Here is a 14,914-nt window from a genome sequence, read left to right on the forward strand (position 1 = left end):
GAGAGAGAGAGAGAGAGAGAGAGAGAGAGAGAGAGAGAGAGAGAAAGACTGAGAGAGAGAGAGGAGAGCTCAAAAGTAGAAAGTCCAGGAATATATTCCACTTCTGCAATCTTTCACTTAAGATCTGAAGGCTTAGAGCTAAAGTACACCTGGGATCATCTAATCAACACCCTAATTTGACAGAGAAGAAACTGAAGTCCAAAGAGGTTTTGTAGTTTTGGAACTTGAAAAGACCATAGCCATCATCTATTTCAAACTCTTTTTTTTTTTTAACAAATAAAGAAAATGAGGCTTCATAATTTCAGAATTTGAAGAACCATTAGATATTATCTAATTCAATGCCTTCATTTTACAGATGGAGAAATTGAGCCCAAAGAGAATAAATGACTTGCTTAAAGTCACATAGCAAGGGTCAGAGGTGGGATATGTTTTTGTGCTAAAATGGCATTTTTCTATCTTGGCCTGTAAGTGGTGCTTGGGGATTGGATCATCATAGTTTGTACTAATTGGATGCATTGTGCTTTGCCTGTGATATAAATAAGGGTGCCTTTTTTTGAGGTACATAACTGCTCATGGTTCTAAAAAGTCTTAGAAATCATATTTGTGTTCTGCTGAGGTATGTTTTATAGTGCCCAAATGGCTAGGACAGTAACTTGAAATGTAGTTTTTCATTTGTTTCTGGGATGAATTCATATTAAGTTGGTTGCTCCAGGTACAATTTGATAAAAACTAAGGTGTGCCAATGGCTCCAACTGTCATCAAGTATACATCATGGAAGGTGCCAACATTAAGGGCTTAATAGCTATGGAATGAAATAGTGTGCTGTACTGGATAGAGAGCTAATCTCAGACAGGAAGACTTGGAGTCAGTTAAGCTGTACCTCTGATGCCTCCTAGCTGTGTGACCCTGGTCAAGCTGATGGTATAGACAACCCTCTAAGACGCAGAATTGATCTGTATTAACAGAGAGTTTCTTTATCAAGTATTCCTTAGGCCAATGAAATCACAAGTCTTTCCTATTCTCCAAAAAAAGTTATGGCAAAGTCTGAGATCACTGTTGCTCTTCTACATGAAGAACTCTCTGGGATCCCTGTGGTCTATGATCTGACTTTCTTTTGAACATTTTTGGCTAGGACTTCCTTAAAGACTTGGTTACAGATCATAGCCATGTCATTTGGGTTACTAGATAATGAGTTGATGGCACAGTCTCAGGGTTGGTGTGTGGGAAAATCCTCATCGTCCTTGTTGCAGAATACATCAGTGAAATCCTGTTAGTAACTAGGGATATGTAGGTTCAACTGGAGATAGAAGGCTGCCATGGAGACTGTCTTGCTCTTTGCTGACGGCAGCAATCATAGTTGAACTTTTCAATCATTCCAGCTGACTTGGTTAAATGCTATACCACAACACCACCTGAACCTAGAGGATCTAGCCAGTTATGTAATTGCTGTTTACTGATAGATCCTTATTTTCAGTCTGGCCAAATTGGTCTTTTCTCTCTTCCTTGCTCATGTCATTCCTTTCATCTCCATGCTTTTCCAGTGGCATTTCTTCCAGGCCTCCTCACTTATACTTTAGAATCCCTTACTTGTTCCAGTACTATGCTAAAGTACTAAACCTACACAGCTCTTTTCTGATTACCCATAAATGCTAGTTACTTTCTTCCTAACTACATTGTATTTATTATAATCCAAATACACAATATATTAATATATGTGTGTATATTATGCATACATTGAAGACACAAAGATCATACACTGCATCCTGGGCTATTGCCAGTTATCCTGATTTTTGCCCTGCCAGTGGATTTCTATGGCTCTGGAAGAAAGAAAGTGGATTTCTATGGCTCTGGAAGTAAGAAAGTGGATTTCTATGGCTCTGAGGCTGACAACTTTGTATGACTTTGCCTCAGTTAAATCCAATCGATGAGCAAGTCAAGAAATCACTGTGTGATGTCAACGGTCCTCTTGAAAAACAGAGGACTAACAATAACAACACACATGCACATTGTTTCTTCTTTTTTCCTCAGATACAATATATGCTCCTCGATAGCAGGGACTGTTAAATTTTGTCTTTGTGTCCCAGGTACCTTGTGTGGTTTTTGACATATAGTAGGTACTTAATAAATACTTGTTTTTTTAAAAAAAAATAGATACTTGTTGATTGATGATTTGGGACCTTAGGATGTAGGTCTTTTGAGTAATGAGACTAAGAAGACAATGTACCCCAGAATGATTTCTGCTGATGTACATTATGAGGCCATTGCCCCTAGGCAAACTCCAGGTCCAAAAAATTATTAGATGTCTCTGAACTTATATTTTTATTTAGAGGATTCAGCTTTCAAAGTTCTCCGGTTCCTCAGGGGAGAACTAGGTCTGGTCACACCAAAGTCAAAGGATAAAGGGAGGAAATGAGTTAGTTCTTTTAATATGGGCTTTGTCTACTTCTTATGTCACAAGTAAGGTTTCCTTGCCACCCAGTGAGGCAACTGAACTGGCAGTGATCTTTTGGGCAGCCGTTATTTTTTAATTATTTAATTTATTTATCATTTAATCTCTTCTGGTAGGATCTAGTGAGAGTCAACCCTACCTATTTGCATGAGCTTTTTCAGGTTAGCCAAAGGTCCTTGGCAAGTTAAAGGAGTCTAGGATGAGACTAGGACACTAAAGAGTATCCATTTTATTAATAAAGAAACCAAGGAACAAGCATAAGCCTACATAACATCGCCTTGATCAATATTTTTGTAACAATGTTGACCATACATTATAACCATATATACCTTCGTAGGAACCCTGCTGTAATGTTGTTAAGCCAATTGGCCATTTGTAACACTGTTCCTAAGGGACCGAGTGCCCCCGTAATGTTGTTTTGCCTAATGTTTTGTTTTCATGGAACTAATTAATGATGTTAGCTAGGGTATGCTTGTACAGAGGGAAGTGACTTACCCATGACTCACTGTGAGGGTTGAGGGTGGAGTGAGGAATAACCAGGAGATTCTCATTTCCCTATCTGCCAGGCTAATCGCTAATTATAATATTTATTATGCTTTTGCATGAGAGCCTAGAGTTTTAGAATGATATCAGGCCTTTGCTACCTACTGAGTAGAAGCAGCAGTAGGTTCAACCTCTGAAGCTGAGGAAATGCATTCAACATCAGCCTCTCTGACCTATTAAGGGGAAAATTAAAATAGCTTTTTAATCAGTCTTGCAATATGGATTTCATAGATGAATCTTTGAGCAAGATCCAAGAGAAAAGATCAGGGAGCACATTTAGAGGGGAAATTATTTTACATTCAAGAAAATAGCTTTGACTGTCAGGATATCCGGGGAAAACATCTCTCTAAACAGAAGGAGAGACCACATGGCTCTTACGATTAAGGTCAGTTTCTAAGAATATTCCAGAATAAGAAGTGAAAACATATGAGAAGTCTCATGGAAATCTGTCCAGAGTCATCTCAGCTAAGTGAAGGAAGTACCTAGATATGACTTGCATGATCTGGTCATAATAACCTCTTTCCTAAGAAGAGCAGCTCACATTAACATAGATAGCTCACAACGCTTGGCATGTTATATGATATGATCCTCTGAAAAAAATCCTATAAGTAGATATTGTTATCTCCCCTTTATAGATGAGGAAACTGAGTTTCTGAGAAGTTAAGTGACTTGTTTAGGGTCATGCAACTAATAAATGTCAAAGAAAGAATTTGAACCATGTACTTCAAGTCTACTACTTTATCAAAGATACCAAATTGTCTTTTGAATTTTTTTCTCCCTAAAACCTCAAACATGTTGGTAGGATTAGAATTATTGCCACTTGTGGTCAGGTAGCTGAGGGCTGATGATATGTATAAAGACACATTTCTTAATCTTGCTGATTTATTCCTCTTGAAGGAAAATTCAGTTCAATAGTGATTACTCTTCTGTTTGTAGCAAAATTAGGTCCTATTGCATATATGACTCAAGAATGTCTAGCCTGGGTCAAGAAATTCTTGGAGTTGGAGCTTATTAGGATGAATAGATAATATCTGGCTTATTAGAGATGATGGGAACTAAAGGGCTTGTTTAGCCCAATCCCCTATTTTACCAATGAAGAAACTAAAATTTGGAGAAGTGAAAGGACTTACCAAAAGTTATACAGCAAATTTGCACCAAAGCCAGGGCTAAAACCTGCTCCAGACCTTTAACTTTATATCATTTTTTTTCTTTAAAACTCTGGCTTTCCTTTATACCAAGAATACAACATGATTAGCCTGGCAGGTAGGGAAATGAGATTCTCCTAGTTATATGACATACCAATCATATAAGACTAAGAACGCAATATTTTAAAGTTGGTCTGTGGAGTTCGTGTGTGAGTTTTAGACAACAAAACCGAGGAGAATGTAGAGATTGAGAAAAGATGTTCAGTTCAGGAAAGAATAAATATGAAATAATCTACAGGGATGGAGTAGATTTGGGGCTGGTGGTGACGAAGAGTGAAAAAGCATTCAACTTCTTAAAGTCTAAATTCTTTGTGAATACCAATAGAATTATTCAGTATAGCCGGTATATTGATGTAGGAATATGGAAGACTGTATGGCTTAGTAAATATGCTCTAAGGAACATTGATGGAAAAGAACTGTAGTCAGTCCCTGCAATTCCCTGTTTTCCTTAAAGAAAACTTTCCTCTTGTGAACCACTTTCCCCATCTCTATTATAGAGTGTGGCTAGAGTTTATGAATATTCTAAACCCCGAAAACTGCAACAGGAAATAAAGGGAGCCCTGCTGCTATCATGATGTGCTTTTTCATTCTAAGAATGCTGGGAGGGTCTTAATCAAGTTCCCTGGACTCTGGCAGCAGGGACTGTGATGGCCACCAGGTGGCGGATGAGAACTAGTTACACAACGTAGACCAGACCAAAGAGGCAGAGGTGGAAGTTGGTTGGTACCCTAGTCATGTCCTTTAGTGAGGAAAATGAGTGAGATGCCCCACTAGCCATAGCAATAACTTACCAGAGCATCTGGGCCCAAGGAATGAAAGAAAAAAGTCTCGGTGCTAGAGGCTAGAATGACACTAGGGAAAAGAAGACATTCATTCAGACTCTCCCAACCATCTGAAGTGGCTTATCAAGTAATTAGGAATGCAACAAACATTTAATAAGCACATCTTATGTGCTGGACAGGCCTTGAGCAAGGTTCTGGGGGACATGAATAGAAAAAAAAAGAAATGTTCCTTACTTTCAAAGAGTTGTCCTAGAAAAAGAAAAAACCAAGTAATTCTAACTCAATGGTTCTCAAATTTTTTGATGTCAAGACTCCTTCATATCTCAAAAATTACTGAGGATTCTTCAAAGAACTTTTTGTGTTATATCCAACAACATTCACAATTATAGAAATTAAATGTTTTAGTATTAGTGTGAAGATAGTTTTGACTTCATGAACCCCTGAAAAGGGTCTCAAGGACTCCCAGGGGGCTCCAGACTAGAATTTGAGGACTGCTGCTCTAGATAGGGGTTTAAATGAATGACTTTGGGAGCAAAGGAATAAGTGATAGGCCTTTCAGAAGTTCAGTTAAATCAAAATAAATAAACAAGCTATTTGAGGATTTATGATTTCATCTATTTGGGTCCCTTCTCTACACAACACATATCAAGACTCCACTAAAGCTTTAGTAAATTGCTTAAAGAACTGTCTTCAGATATTTGGTATGATAGAAGGATAAGGGTCCCTGAAGTTGAAAGACCTGAGTTCAGATCCTGACTCCTCTGAGTCTATGATATAGGAATACGAGAAAATCACAAGACTTCCCTGAGCCTCAGTTTTACCTGTGAAAATTCATGAGGAAGAGTTGGACTAGATGGTCTCTGTGGTCCTTTCTAGCTTCTAGATTCTTGATAATCCTGGATAAAGGAAAACTGAGGAATAAAGACAGAGGAAATGCAATTGATGAAGGTAGTAACTAGATTTCTTTTTCTCTAAACAACAGAAAAGAAGAAAAAAAAGCCTTAAACAAAGGCACAAGAATTTTAGATTATCTAGAAATTGGCACTTATCTACCATTATCTACATTGGCACTAAGCCAGTCAGTCAGCCAACAAGAATTCATACTGGTGAGGGGAGGGAAGCTGGGAGGCTCAGTGGATTGAGAGCCAGGCCCAGAGATGGGAGGTCTTGGGTTTAAATCTGACTTCAGACACTTCCTAGCTATGTGACCCTGGACAAGTCACTTGCCAACATTGCTTAGGCCTTATTGCTCTTCTGCCTTGGAATCATGGTATTGATTCTAAAATAGAAGGTAATGTTTAAAAAAAAAGAATTCATACTGGTATATATGGGGTATTCAAAGAGGACTAGCATCTCTGGGATGAGGGCTTGCTGAGCCCTGTTCAGGGCTGCTCATTCATCCACTTTTAGTATCCCCTTGTCACCCAACTCTCACCTGTGGCTCCAAGAAGCTGTAGCATATGCAAAGGTAATACCTCTAAGCCAGGTTGAGGGTAACCAATAGACCTCAATCCTGTCAGTGAGATAGGGGGTGTATATCCCAAGCAATTGAAGACTTGGGAATGGATGAATGAAAACAATTTGTTCCAACAATCATGAAGGTGATTGAAGCAGGTTCTGTGGAACTCTTAGAGCTTAGTCTGACATAGAAGACATCAAAGTAACCCACTGCATCCCAGCCACCAGTCATCCTGACTTCTGTCTTGCTTCTGGACTTTAGTGATTCTGGAAGAGAGAGTGAGGCTGATGACTTTGTGCAACTCAGACTCACTTAAATCCAGTTCACGCACAAGTCAAGACATTATCCCATGATGTCATTAGTTCTCTTTGAAAATGAAGGACAAACAAAAACAACAACATGTGCTTACTAACTAGATATACATTTGATATGTACAAAATAGATGGAAGGTGATTTTAGAGGGGAAAAGCATTAAGGAATAGCTGGGGGTGGGAAGACCTCCTGCAAAAAAATGAGCCTTAGAGGATGTTAGGGAACCCTGGAGGCAGGGAGAATAGTCCAAGCACAGGGAAAAGGCATGGATTTGAAAATTTGGGATGGGAGTGTTTTGGGTGATGGAAAGTGAGTTGGCCAGTATGGCCCGATTGTAGAGTGCATAGAGGCATATAAAGTATAAGAACGTAGGAAAGGGTTAGCTTGTAAAAAGCTTTGAATACCAAAGGAGTTTATATATGATCCTGGAAGTAATAGGGAGCCACTGAATTCTGAATGGGCAGAATAATATGGTCAATACTATGTTTTATAAAATTCACTTTGGCAGTTGAGTAGATGATATACTAGAGCAGTGGTTCCCAAACTTTTTTGGCCTACTGCCCCCTTTCCAGAAAAAATATTAGCCCCCTGGAAATTAATTTTTAAAAAATTTTAATAGCAATTAATAGGAATAAATGCACCTGTGGCCATCACCACCCTCTAGATCACTGTAGCACCCACAAGGGGGTGGTAGCACCCACTTTGGGAATCACTGTACTAGAGTTTGGACAGACAGGTAGAAGAACAATTAGAAAGCAATTTTAGCAGTCCAGATGAGAGGTGATTAAGACTTGGACTAATGTTGGTTGTCTAAGTCTAGGGAAAAGAGACATAGGAGATATTATCAGTTACCTAAGGGCTCCTTTAGGGAAGGGCTTTTAAAGTGGATATGATGATCATTTGTTTCAGAAAGATTAATGATAGCCCTCTTAGCAAAAAAAAAGGATTAATAAAAATGATCCCTGAAGATTTTTTCCATATCTATGATTTTTCTTTATCACAAAGAATCTGGATAATAAGAGAAAATTGAAGTGACAAACAATACCTTTTCTATATTGGATATGTGGAGAGAGGCTGTTCCTCATTTTTCACTGAAGACACGATGAGAGGAAACTGAAGCAGGGGGGAATTTAATGAGGAATGTAAGGGTGACTGACCAAATGTATATCTCATAGCTCTGTCTTGGACTATCTTCTCTTCCTCTTGCTCCATTGCTTGGCATCTTCTCTGCTGAAATTACTGTCAATTTACTTAATGTATGGTATGTACTTAGTTATTTATATATAATCTCTCCCATTAAAGGATATACTTCTTAAGGACAAGGACTGATTGAGCTTTTCTTTGTATACCTAATTCTTAGCACATAGTAAGGATTTCATAAATACTTGTGGTCTTAGGGATTGACAATAGTTGTCTTCAAATATTTATAAAGTAGCTGTCTGTTGGAAGAAATTAGACCTGTTTTTCATTACTCTATTGGGTAGAACTTGGGGCAATTAAGAAAATTTTAAGGAGGCAAATTTAGACTTTTTGTCTGGAGAAACTTGTAGAGTCATTCCAAAATGGAAGCAACTGCCTTGAGAAGTAGCAGGTTATTCTTCACTGGAGGAGTCTCAGCAAAGATCCAATAACTATTTCTTGGATTTATTTTAGCTAGTCAATCAACATTTATTAAACATCCCTTTTATGCTGGGCTAAGCTTTAGGTATACAGAGAAGGGCAAAAGATAATCCTTGCTCACAAGGACTCACTGTCTAATGGGGGGAGGGATGACATGCAGATAAACATGAAAGACCAATTATAAGGGATTCAATAAGGTCGAGCTCTTTACTTCTCTTATGAGAAAATGTTATCTCTGACCTTTAAGAATGACATCATTACTTGGGTAATTTGAAAGAATATATATAGTTAGAGGCATTGAGATTAAATATAATGAAATAAGCACTCACTCCTCCCTCCAAAAAAATCATGGAAATGCTGTAAGAGAGTATTCTTGTCTAGGTATGTGCTCTTCCTGGATGGTCATCTAAATTCTGTCCAACTCTGAAATTCTATTGTTCTATTGAAATTGTGACCTTGCAAAGATAGAATTATAAACTGTTAGTAAAAGTTATAGATACCAGGTGTGATAATGAGATTAAATCTACCCTGCCCATTCCTAGATTTAATCACCAAAGATGTAAACACCATCACTTAATTCACTAGTGGGGAAGTCTGTAACCCATGTGTGCAAAAGTGGGTGACAAATCAGAATTGACTGACTGACCTCTAGGCAGTCCTAAGCAAAGTGTCTGTTGTGATTGGACATGTAAACTAGAAGGAATGCACAGGAAGTGATGCAAAAGAAGCACCTTTATTTTTTTATTTTTTTTTTTAAGAAATGCTTTTAAAAGGGAGTGACAACTTCCTGTAATACTCTTTTTGTTCTTGTCTTGGACCTGAAGGAGCTCTGGCTGTCTGGCTGTGACTTTGAATGTGGTGAGATTGTTCTTAAATCTCTCCCTTAGAACTACATGTGGTGAGTGTCCTGGATTTTTCTGAAGGAACTCTCCTTTCAAGAGAGACCTTGTGATTGAAGCTTTTGCTTCATTCACATGATAATACATAGTCAATATTTAAATTATGAGAGAAAAGGAGAATGACTCTCACAGTATTTGAAACAACATCAAGTTCTAGCTGGTTGGCACATAGGAAGACCTTAATAAATGTTTATTGATTCATTGGCTGGGTGCTATAGCTAGAACCCCTTTGCTTTGTAACCCTGGAGCTTTTACACAGAAATATTTACTTCAAAAAATAAAACAGAATCATAAATATCCAATATACAACTTATTATTCTAAAACTTGAGAAGCATAACCTTCCTTACCCACCCTTCATCCCTCTACACTGAAATTTCTTGTGAATAGAAGATTTGGCTCATAGTTTTTGCTCCATTCCCATAGAATACAATCCCAGTTTCAAGTCTAAACCCTTTCTTGGACTCTAGTCCCAGGTATCCTGACTTCTTAGGGCTTCCTTCCATCCCTGGCTTTCTGGCTGCACCATCCTGCCTATAATTCTAACTCCATTGTTCTCATGGCTCAAACTCTCCAGTCTGTGGAGGTCACTTTGGGCACTTGACATTGAGAGCAAATACCTCCAGGTTCATTTGTTGAAGCTTAAGTGAAAGAAGAAGATTTGGGATGTTTCTTCCCCTCTCACCCATTCAGCTCACAGTGTACATTGAGTACAACAGATAGAAGTTACAGGAAAAAAAAAAACTACAGCTGAAAAGGAACAGAAAAGAAAGTGAATGTTTCAGTCTTTCCAGGCAGCCAATCAAAGGAGTTTCCTCCCACCACATGACAGGGGACAAAGTAGGTTCCCTGTTAATCAAATTATGCATACTCAAAGAGGAGCCAAGGTTACACATGCAAGCTAGCATGTTGGAGAAAGGCTACTGTGCCCATTTTTACTATCAGGAAAGATGACTGAGTTGTTTCCTCGTCTTCAACATAATATGAGTAAATTGAAAAAAAACAAAGCCCTTCATTTAGTAGAAATTATTTGATAGTTTAATCTTAGAAGACTTAAAATGGACTATTTTAGTTAGAGAAAATGGAACACATAAAGTTTCACTTTTCATCTAAATTCAAACATAGGAATAACTTTTGGAGCAGATTGAGATTGGCAGGAGCTCTCTCCTACCTTTTCTCGATCATGTCCTCTAACCATCGATGTCCCTTAGGATTCTGTTCTGGGCTCTCTTTTCTTCTTCCTCAATATTACTCTATTACTTAATTTGATAATCTCATCAGTTCTCATGGATTAAATGATTATTTCTATGCTGATGATTCTCAAATCTACCTATTCTGCCCCAGGTTCTCTACTGACTTCCTATCTTTCATTTCCAACTGTCTTTCAGATATCTTGAAATGGATGTCCAATAGACATCTTAATTCAACATGCCCCAAATGGAACTCATCATCTTTCCCCCTAAACCCTTGCCTGCCTCCTACCTTCCCTGTTACTACAGAGGGCCACAGCATCCTCTACATCTTCAGTCTCAAAACCTAGGAGTCATCTTGACTGTCCTCCTTGCCTGTAATGCTTGTCCTTCTCCAACTACTGATTTCCTTTAAATCCCACCTAAAATCCCATTTAAAAAACAAAACAAAAACAACCTTTATCTTCTGCCTTATTGATTCTAAGGCAGAAGAGTGGTAAGCACTAGGCAATGGTGGTTAAGTGACTTATCCTGGGTCACACAGCTAGGAAGTGTCTGAATCCAGATTTGAACCTAGGACCTCTAATCTCTAGGCTTGGCTCTCTATCCAGCTGCCCCTAAAATCCCACTTTCTTCAAGAAGTATTCCCTTTTAATCCAGTGTTTTACCTCTATTCATTAGTTCCTATTTATTCTGAATATAGCTTGCTTTATATATATTTGTGTGTAGAAGGCAGATATTGTTTTTTGTCTCTTTTTTGTATCATTTAACATGATATCTGTCATATAGTAGGCACTTAATAAATATTTACTCATTGATTGATGTAGTTCTCCTATTAGTGATGTCTTACCAGGGCCTATAGTTTGGGGAGGAACCCAGGTCAGACATACTTCATTTTTCTACTGACTCTGTTTTTAATTTTCAAAAAATTTCCACTGAACCTTAGCTCCTATATCACCTTGCAACTTCTGGTAGCACCTGAGTCCTCTTTACCCTAGAATATCCCTCTGCCATACTAAGCCTCTTCTCCCATTGGTGAATGAGCCTCCATTTTTGGGAAGAACCTTATGCTACCCAGACTTCACTTTTTTTCTGGGCCTTGCTTCTAACTTTCTGGGCTACATTACCATTACCCCTTCTTCCCCCTTTATCTTCTCCTTTTTAGCTCCCTGTTTTTTATTTTATCTTCTGCTATTAGACTATAAGGTCCTTGAAAGCAAGGGCTATCTTATTATTATTATTTTTTTGCTTATATTTGTACCTTCCATGCTTAGCATAGTGCCTGGCACATAGCAACTAATAAATGCTTGTTGTCTTGGTTTTTACTAATTATGTAGGTTCATTTTCTTGATAAATGTGGTTCAGAAAAGGCAGAGTAAATTATTGGTGTGCAGCATAGAAAATATGACAACCAAGATTGAGAGCAAAGTATTAGTTGGACTTAGTAGTGATTTTAATTACTCAATCAATCAGTATGCTAAATACAGTTAATTTCAAGTTTTGCAGGGGTAACATTCATAGAAAATTGTGTGAAAGTAAAAAATACAAATATTGACTTATTGAAATAAGAGGTTAGGTTCCTGAAACTACTGAAAACTGTCATCTTATACTATAGATTGCTGAAAATACACTTTTCTGATATATTCTTTTCCTAACACAGTAATCATGAAATAACCCATAAAAGGCAGTACACAAAATAAAATTGGTAACATGCAAAACATTTTTCATACTTAATTCCCTAGAATTATTTGAACTTTTGTGCTAACATTTCAATAAAAACCAATGATTTCGGGGCAGCTGGGTAGCTCAGTGGAGTGAGAGGCCTAGAGACAGGAGGTCCTAGGTTCAAACCCGGCCTCAGCCACTTCCCAGCTGTGTGACCCTGGGCAAGTCACTTGACCCCCATTGCCTACCCTTACCAATCTTCCACCTATGAGACAATACACCGAAGTACAAGGGTTTAAAAAAAAAACAAAAAACCAATGATTTCAGGAATATTCACTTCTGATATTGAATCAAATCTTTAGTACCATAAATAATGTACATCAAACAAAATTCTCAAAACTAAAACCTTTTTTTAAACAGGAGCATATCTTCTAATGTATCAGATGGCAATATAAGGATATTGTACTATATATAATACTGCTATGAACATCTCTACCTTGGTTGCCCTGTGCAAATCAAGGGAGTATTTATGGAGATTTTAGTTGCTTCTGTTGGATGATACCAAGAGACTGGTGAGGCCATCATTGTCTCTATTGCACTTATCCATGAAGGTGTTAGGTTACCAACACAAGAGTGAAAATGAGGTTACTAATAAAATCACAGGAATGGCTGATATCAATTTTGAATTGCTGAAATTCAGCAAATTGAAGTCAAAATTAAGTGGCAAAAATTGGAAGATCAATTGAACTTAATAAAATATCTATTATGCATAAGACAGTGTGCTTAATACTATGAGACATAAAGACTAATAGAAGAAACAGTTTCTGCTTTCCAGAAGGATACAAAAATTGACACACATAAATACATGTCACACACATCTATATTCACATATACACACATTTATGTACATGTACATATATGTAATAAACATTAAACCCATTTTATGGATATGCAGAATTAATATAAAACAAAAAGAGATTGTTAAAGGCACTTTCTTTTCTCTGCTATTACCTGGATTCTCACAGTAACAAGTAGCAGAAAACACACACATACACACAGAAACCAGCTAAAAGAGGGAGAAGCTTTAGTGATGTTACATTAAGCTAAATCAACCAGCACTTATCTTGCTGCATTATAATGGCATTCAATCACTAAAGGAGTGTTATATCAAGCAACAGAGTTGAAAGAAGAAAAAAAATGGAAAAGAAAAACTTGTAGGGGAGTAGTAATTGGGTAATTGGTAGACTGCTACTTCTTCTTGCCAGGTAATGTTCCTTGCTCACAATCCTGTGTAGGAATGCCAAAGTGACAGGTGCTAGAACAATACACCATCATTATCATCATTACCATCATCAAAAAGTATCCAGTAAGTGCCTCAATTTAGACTGACAGGTAGCAGAGCAAAACACCCAAGAGGCAAGCTTAACAACTAGCGAACAAGCTGAAACTGGGGACTAACAGTAATAGCTCCTTTCTTCCTTCATCTTCCAAATTGTCTTTACTGCCAGCTTATGCTCTGGATATGGTGTTTGGCTGTAACTCAGGATCTCTGATTCTTGAATCCCAAGAACCCAAGACTCTTGCTGCCCAGTTTCTTCTATTTCTATTTTCCATTGCACAAGTGTCTAAATTCCTTCCATTTTTCTGCCTGAATTCTTCTCAGTACCATAGTCATTAGAACTCATCTATTTTCTACATCTTGAACCTTATGAATTTTCTTTAGAAAATAACACCTCTTAAATGATTGCCCTAATCTGGTTCTCATCCTATTCTAAGCCTCAGTTTCTTCAGGTGTAAAATAAAGGGGGTGGATTAAATCACTTCTGAGTTTTTCTAGAATTAAAACTCTATAATTTTATGAATTGCATTAAACAGTTTTTCCATCATAGGATGTTATCATTTTCATAATCATAGATGGCATTGAGCATGCTGAGCCCAATTCTCCTAGTGAGGAAGTAAAGAGTTCTTCCATGGGGTTGGCATTATGTGTAAATGAGATAATGGATATAAAATACTTTGACAACCTTAAGGAATCTTTAAAGTCAATTGTGGTCTTCTTCCTTCTTTCTTCCTTCCTCCACCACTTTTCCCGTTGTTGCCATCATCTGCATCATCATCACCATCATCACCATAATCACCATCACCATCAACATTTCCTCCTCCTCCTGCTCTTCATTCTTGTTCTTTTTACTTCTTCCTCCCTTCCTCCTCCATCTTCTTGTTCTTGTTCTCTTTTTCCTTCTCTCTCCTTCCTCCCAGTCATTAATTAGAAGACAGACTATTTCATGAAAAAAGATGTCTTGGTGTCTTTAATTATAATCCCTCACTTTTACTCTAACTCTAAATATATTCACCACTATTTTGTATGCCTCTGGGTAACCTGGGTCAATGATGAGTTTATAAAGATGTTAAAAGAGAAAAAAATGGGGAAGCAGGAACAGGAGGAAGAGAATAGGCAAGAGGAAAAAGAGGAGAAGAATGAATAAAAGAAACATTTATTTACTACTTATTAGGTGTTAAGTACTGCACTGAACACTGAGTATAGAGATACAAAAGTAAAGACCACCTCTTGCCCTTAAGGAGCTTCTATTCTAATAAGGGCATGGTATCTAGGTAGGAATATTTTTGGTTGAAAAATTACTTGGATCATGAGTGGAGCCAACAGGGAACAATAGATTGCCATATTCTTTTCAGGAACAATGATTGTTTTGATTTGAGTATGGTTCCAGAGTAAGAAAGGGAATGGGAGGGAGGAGGATATGCAAGCAAGGCAGATGGTAAGAAGATGACCA

The sequence above is a fragment of the Gracilinanus agilis genome, chromosome 4, assembly GCF_016433145.1.
Source record: "Gracilinanus agilis isolate LMUSP501 chromosome 4, AgileGrace, whole genome shotgun sequence".
Classification (NCBI taxonomy): domain Eukaryota; kingdom Metazoa; phylum Chordata; class Mammalia; order Didelphimorphia; family Didelphidae; genus Gracilinanus; species Gracilinanus agilis.